The 6,138-nt window shown below is 46.7% G+C and overlaps 1 pseudogene; it reads right to left on the bottom strand.

Annotated features, from left to right (window-relative positions):
* Window positions 1-542: 542 nt before the first annotated feature.
* LOC128066459 (neugrin-like) lies at window positions 543-5,198 on the bottom strand (annotated as a pseudogene).
* Between the last annotated feature and the right edge of the window lie 940 nt (window positions 5,199-6,138).

Genomic DNA, 6,138 nt, shown 5'->3' with positions numbered 1-6,138 from the left:
ACCATCTTCTCGGGGTATGGATGCCAGGTTCTTTTATGAATTAGAGATAGAAGAGGTGAGGAAACAAACTAAAAAGGCCATTAATCTTGCAAATATCTTGTAGAATGGCAAGTCTCAGGAAGAGAATGTGTTGATTTCTTCCTTCCTGCCATCCACAAGCGGACAGAGTTCTGAACAAAGGCACTTTAACAGTCAGGCAGAGGGGCAGGATTCTCTGAGGCAGGCCATTATGTGTGATTATAGTAACAAAAGTAACAGAGAGCAAGTCAAAGAGCACATGTAAGAAGGGTGAGTCCTGAAGATGCAGGTGAATCAGAGCAGGGGCTGTGCTCCAGGAGGCTGGACTCTATCTGGCCGGTCACTGCCCCACTCCCAGGCACTTCTGCCTTGTGGAGTCCTCTGCCCTTTGTCAGATTCAAACCTTTCATCCCACATTCCATGCTCTTCATTTCTCTCGCTTCCAAGGTGGATAATCCATACACAGAAACTCAGGCAGACCAAATATACTTGCCCGGCTGTGTGTCACGTGGCACGTCTCTGGCTCAGATTCTATACAGGAAGTTCCCATTGCTGTAGAAAAACTCTCGTCCCCTGTGCATAACCCTGTTGCTAAAGATCTGGTCCCCTGGGTCCCCTGCCTTAAGCTCTTCCAGCCTCTTGTCACTGGGCAGTCCGTCACTGTCAGTTCCTCTGGCTCCCCCACAGTCGCTAGCGCAGCAGCAGTAGGCACCAATCACTTCCCCTCCTCCAGGCCCTGGACTCCTTTATTCCCTTCCTTCTGTATCCTTGGTGTATCTGTACTGTGAGTGTTCAGTTCAATCGCTTTCAAAGCTGTGCTGTGACATGGCCTTTGGATGAGGCTTCATCCCCAGGCATTAGCAAAGAGCCTGATATAGACTGGCCTGCAGAAAGTGGTTTTGAGGAATCCCCAGGGCCTGGGAGCTCCTGGAACCAGTGGGCAAGTCCAGTTTCTTAAGGACTTCTTGATCCTGCTCCAGTTTCTGTTCCAATGTGGTTACTGGAAGGCAAACATGGAGAGAAAGAGAGTGAGCTGGGCTTTCAGGCAGAGAAAGATTATAGGAAGAGAGAAAGTAACTGGCATTAGAGAGAAACCAGTGATCTCCCTTCACAGCCAACACTTCTTATACCCTATCGATGGGAAATTGTGCCCCAAAGGGAGGGGGTCTTAGTTTACCTTTAGCCCGAAGCTGGGGTCTGGTGTCACATAGTCGGAGGGAGTCTCATAGGCGGGTGGTCACGTAGTCTTGAGAAACTGGCACCAGCAGGGAAAAACGGGACATTGCCTTAAGGAAAAACAGGATGCCACCAGGGCAATGTGGCCACTGTGACTTCACCCCTTGTTTGTCAGGTCACCACAATGGACCATTTTAAAATAATATGCTCTGAGCCCCTTGCGGACCCTAACATGTACCAATTTGCTTTCTAAAACCCTTTGGATCACATCAGTGCTGACATCAAAGACTTCAGCCAGTCTGGGAACTGACCAAGACTGCAAATTCCCTGTGTAAATACCCATGAAAAAAACAAGCAGATTTCCCATCTGTGAAGACATCTCCTATCAGAACAATTAATGGATAATGTAACACTCGTGATAAATACATGAAAAGAAGGCTTGGAAAAACTGCAAATGCAGTCTCTGTCTTGCGCCGCTAAATGACTACAGCCTGTTCTTCTGTGCTGACAGCAGCACCCAACTGCTCCTAGTCATTTCACTTCATATCAGCTGGATTGCTCTCACTGCATGACACGTCCCAGTTAGATCCTGGTGATGCAAGAAGACGGTCTTTCCCTTCAGAAAACATACAATCCAGACATCCCTGACAGTGCAGTGATGAAGGCTGTGCCTCCAATGCAGGGAGTTGGAAGATCCAATGCAGGTGGGGTTTGATTCCTGGCTGGGGAACTAAGATCCTACCTACCCCACTATGCACCCAAAACCAAAATACAAAAAAGACTGCTGTGTGATTGAATGGCATAATGTGTAATAAATACCCAGCTCAGGGCCTGTTCCTAAGTGGACATTCAAAAAAAAAGAAAATACAGTCTGGTGGTGGAGACAGATGTATTAACACCCAGCAACACTATGAGAAGAATCCCAGCAGAGGATGCTGTGAGAGAACTGGGGAAGGAAAGGCAGGGACAGGCTAGCACCACACCTGTGTGGTGGCCCAGGAATTGCTTCAGGAAGTCCACTCTAGAGCTGGTCTGAAAGCTTGAGCAGTTGTAACAAGCTGGTACAGGGGAGGAAAGAGAGGGTCAAAGGAACTGATGCCAGAGCAGGCAGCAGGTGAGATACAAGGAAGCACATGACCTTTGTTGGAAGGAGCTCAATCTGTGTGACAGTGGGAGCCGCAGGAAGACCATGCCTCGCTTAGGCATTCTGGAGTTTATCTCAGAGCAACAGTGAACTAAGGAAGAATTTTAAGCAGCAGAATGCCATGAGCAAATTTTCATTTTGAAGCCCAACCCAGTGAAGTCAAATAGGGGGCAGTTATTAATTAGATTCCTTGAACTAGAATCTGTATATTAATGAATAATAACCTATAACTTGCTTTCACTGACCAAGTGTATTTTAATTGTTCCTGCAAACTGCATATCCTCCTGGCTTCGCAGCCTAGAAAATATATCACACAACTCCTCTAACTGCCCCCTGTAGACAACACTTCTGACCAGGGGTCAGTGTAGTAATAGTTGTTTAAATTGTTGTTCAGGATACGGGGCTAGTTTTGCCCAGCTCAAACCAGTTGAGACCACTGACCATTCAACTGGGCCTGCACAAGTGTCCAATGGGTGCCCTTTCATTGTCAAGGGGCAAAATCTCCATCCTGAGATCATGATAATGCAGCCCATCATTTTCTCAATGTGCATCCCGTGAAGAACCATGTAACTCAGATACCTCTGTGCACAGCTCCAATTACTTAACCTTTTTCTAACCCTTCAATAACCTTTCCTGAAGCTTCAAACCACCCTGCTTCTCTTTTTGAATTTTATTTATTTGGCTGCACTGGGTCTTAGGTGTGGCACTTGGGATCTAGATCCCCAACCAGGAATTGCACCCAGGTCCTCTGCACTGGGAGCATGGAGTCTTAGCCACTGGACCACCAGGAAGTCTCCCACACTGTTTCTTTACCCCATAAATATCCTATAAATATCCTAAGCGTCTCCTTCAAGGAGGCCAATTTGAGATTTGTTCTCCTGTCTCCTTGCTTGGCTGCCTGTACCCCTGCAACCCCTTTCTCTGCTGCAGACCTCAAGGTCTCAGCACTGACTTGCTGTACAAATGAACGTGATTCAGTTACCCGGTTCAGTAACAGTGGGGTATTTTTGTTCAAGACCAAAGATGGAACGATCAGGCATCAGGCAAGAGGCTGTCAGTAATTCAGGCAGTCTGAACTGAGGCAGGGGCACTGGGAGCAGAAGAGGAAAGAGACTTGAGAAATGTTTTAGGAAGACCAAACGGTTGTACTTGGTAAGGAACTAAATATTGGGTTAAGAAATGGGCTGAGAGTTGGTATTTTTAGAGTGGGTGATTGGTGGGACCATTCAGGGATATAGCAAAAACAGGAGCAGAATGAAATTGTCAGAGAACAATGATGAATTCTGAAGAATCTAAGCTACTCCATTTTGTTAACAGAAAAACTCCATTTTGTAAGGTTCCGGGAAAAGAGCCTTTGGAACGCATCAATACAGTTCAACTGCTAGTACTGAGGCAACAGTATCAGGCCCTGCCCCAGGATAAAGAGGAAGATTCCTCCATATAACTAAAAGACAGGGGAGAATGTTAGGGGACCTGACTGAAGCCATGACAGGCTCTAACATTACGCTAGGCCCAGGTCTCGATTTCTTGGGAAAAGAGTCTGAGTCACAGTTCCTGGAAACCACACCCCTAGGAAAAGTCCCGCGGGCACCAAACCAAAGCCAATCAGGAACAAGGTGGAAATTCAAAAGTCCCTGAGCGTATGAACTAACCGATCACTGTCTGCCAGCTCTGCTATTGCAACAGAATAGGGTCGAATGTATAAATACTGCTGTAATCCAGAGCTCGGGGCTCCACTGTGCTGGATGAGACGGGAGCCCTAGCTCGAGCTAGCAATAAAACCGCTTTATGTTTTTGCATTGCTGTGGACGTCTTATTCTCTCAGTTTTGGGGCCTCGGACTTCGGGCATAACAAATTCTATTTTGTACACGTTGAGTTTGAGGAGCTTGTGTGACAGCCGAACAGCGAAGTCTAGTGTGCAGCTGACTGTAGATTCAGAACAACATGGCCCGGACAGGATAGATCTGGAAGTCGTAAGCCAACAGAAGGAATGGTTGAAGCCAGCCGGCATCAGGTAGGAAAATATCCAGAGTGAGATAAAATGACCCAGGACACAACTCTAAAAAACTCTAATACTTAAGGTACAGGAGGAAGAAGGGAAGCCCCGGGAGGAAACAGAAAACCAGTCCTGCAAATACGTGAGTGGTCCCCTGGGTCAAGGGAGAATTTCAAGAATGCAGACAAGGTCAAATGCTGAGAAGTGTTAGGCAAGCTGAAGTGTTGACAGTCAGTTATGCCTAGCACTGAGGGATTCACTGATATATTTGTGAGCAGTTTTGTCATGATGAGACAAACAAAAACGAGAGCAGGCAGTCAGGGAGCCAGGAGGCGACAGGAGGAGAAGGGAGTGAAGTGTAGCCTTGACAGCTGGGTTTTGCTTTGTGTGCGTGTGTGTCTAATTCAAATGATTGACTTAAGCTTTGCTTGCCAAAGCATGCATTTTGAAGATGACTGTCTTCAATAAACACACTGCCAGCCACACAACTAGATAAAAAGCCAGGCTCCTCCCATCCTCACCCCCCACCTCCACACTGAGGCCCCTTTGTTTTAGAGATTATGGTTGACTTCAATGATTAACCACTTGGGCCACTTGCTTTGTCTCTTTCCTGTGCCTTAAATTCCTGTTAAATTCACCAATAATGAGTGAGCCCTCAAAATCCTAGGCTCCAGCCCCCCAAAAACGCTAGACCCCAGTGCTCAACCCCAATAAAAGTAGAACTCCAGGCCCTTGTTCTCTCTTCCCAAGACCGTGCTGTGTGGCCTCAGGTTTGCCATGTAATTTCCAGGTCCTGTAAGTGTTAAACTCCCCCCCAACCCCCCACCTGCTGCCAGCGTTTCTTGATGGTTATTGAAGGGCATCTTGTAATCTTAAGACCCACAAGGGCTGGTCTAGCCGCAGCACTGGTTATTGATAGACTGAGCCTGACCCACAATACCGACAACATTAGATTGGTTGACAGATCGAGGTCCCTGAGGAATTATGGAGGGATTTGACCTAGAGCACCCAGAGCACTGGACCTAGACAAGTGAAAGATGGCTACTTCCCTAGTGACGTGAACAGAGTACAAGATTGAGAGTGGAAGATAAGGAGGAAGCCAAGATGCTTTAATAACGTTTTTACTGAAAGGCCTGACTTTTCTCTGAAGTAAAAAGATATTTACTGATCCCCAAAGGGGAGGTGATAGATAAGAAGATAGAAGGGTTGAAAAGGCTGGTATTCAATATATGAGAGGAAGCTGAAAAAGAGAAGTGTTATAGGCTTATAAAATCTGGATCATCTCTATACCCCCCCCCCCCCCCCCATTCTAAGTCTCAACTCCAAAGTTATTCTGATGAGAATGAAAAATGGAATATGACCCATGGAGGACTATTTAGCAATGTTTGTCAAGACGCAAATACATTTAACCTTGGGTTCAGCAGCCCTACTTCTGGCAGATTTGTAGACTGATGAGTATACAAAGTTATGCCCTGGAGCACTATTTGTTAAAGCAAATGAGTGGAAACAATTCAAATGTCCACTGTTAGGAAGGAAGTTAGAAATGAGCACCGAGGGGAGGCCTGGCTGAAAGGATGTAAATCCCCATGGACTGCAGCAAGCCGGCTTCCCTGTCCTTCACTGGCTATCTGAGTTTGTTCAAACTCCTGTCCATTGAGTCAGTGATGCTATCTGACCATTTCATCCTCTGCCACCTCCTTCTCCTCCTGCCCTCAATCTTTCCCAGTATCAGTGTCGTTTCCAGTGAATCAGCCTTCGTATCAGGTAGCCAAAGTGTTGGAGTTTCAGCTTCAGCATCAGTCC

Source organism: Budorcas taxicolor, chromosome 21 (genome assembly GCF_023091745.1).
Source record: "Budorcas taxicolor isolate Tak-1 chromosome 21, Takin1.1, whole genome shotgun sequence".
In the NCBI taxonomy this organism is placed as follows: Eukaryota; Metazoa; Chordata; class Mammalia; order Artiodactyla; family Bovidae; genus Budorcas; species Budorcas taxicolor.
The sequence above is the reverse complement of the archived record's forward strand: the minus strand, read 5'-3'. Positions and strand labels throughout refer to the sequence as shown.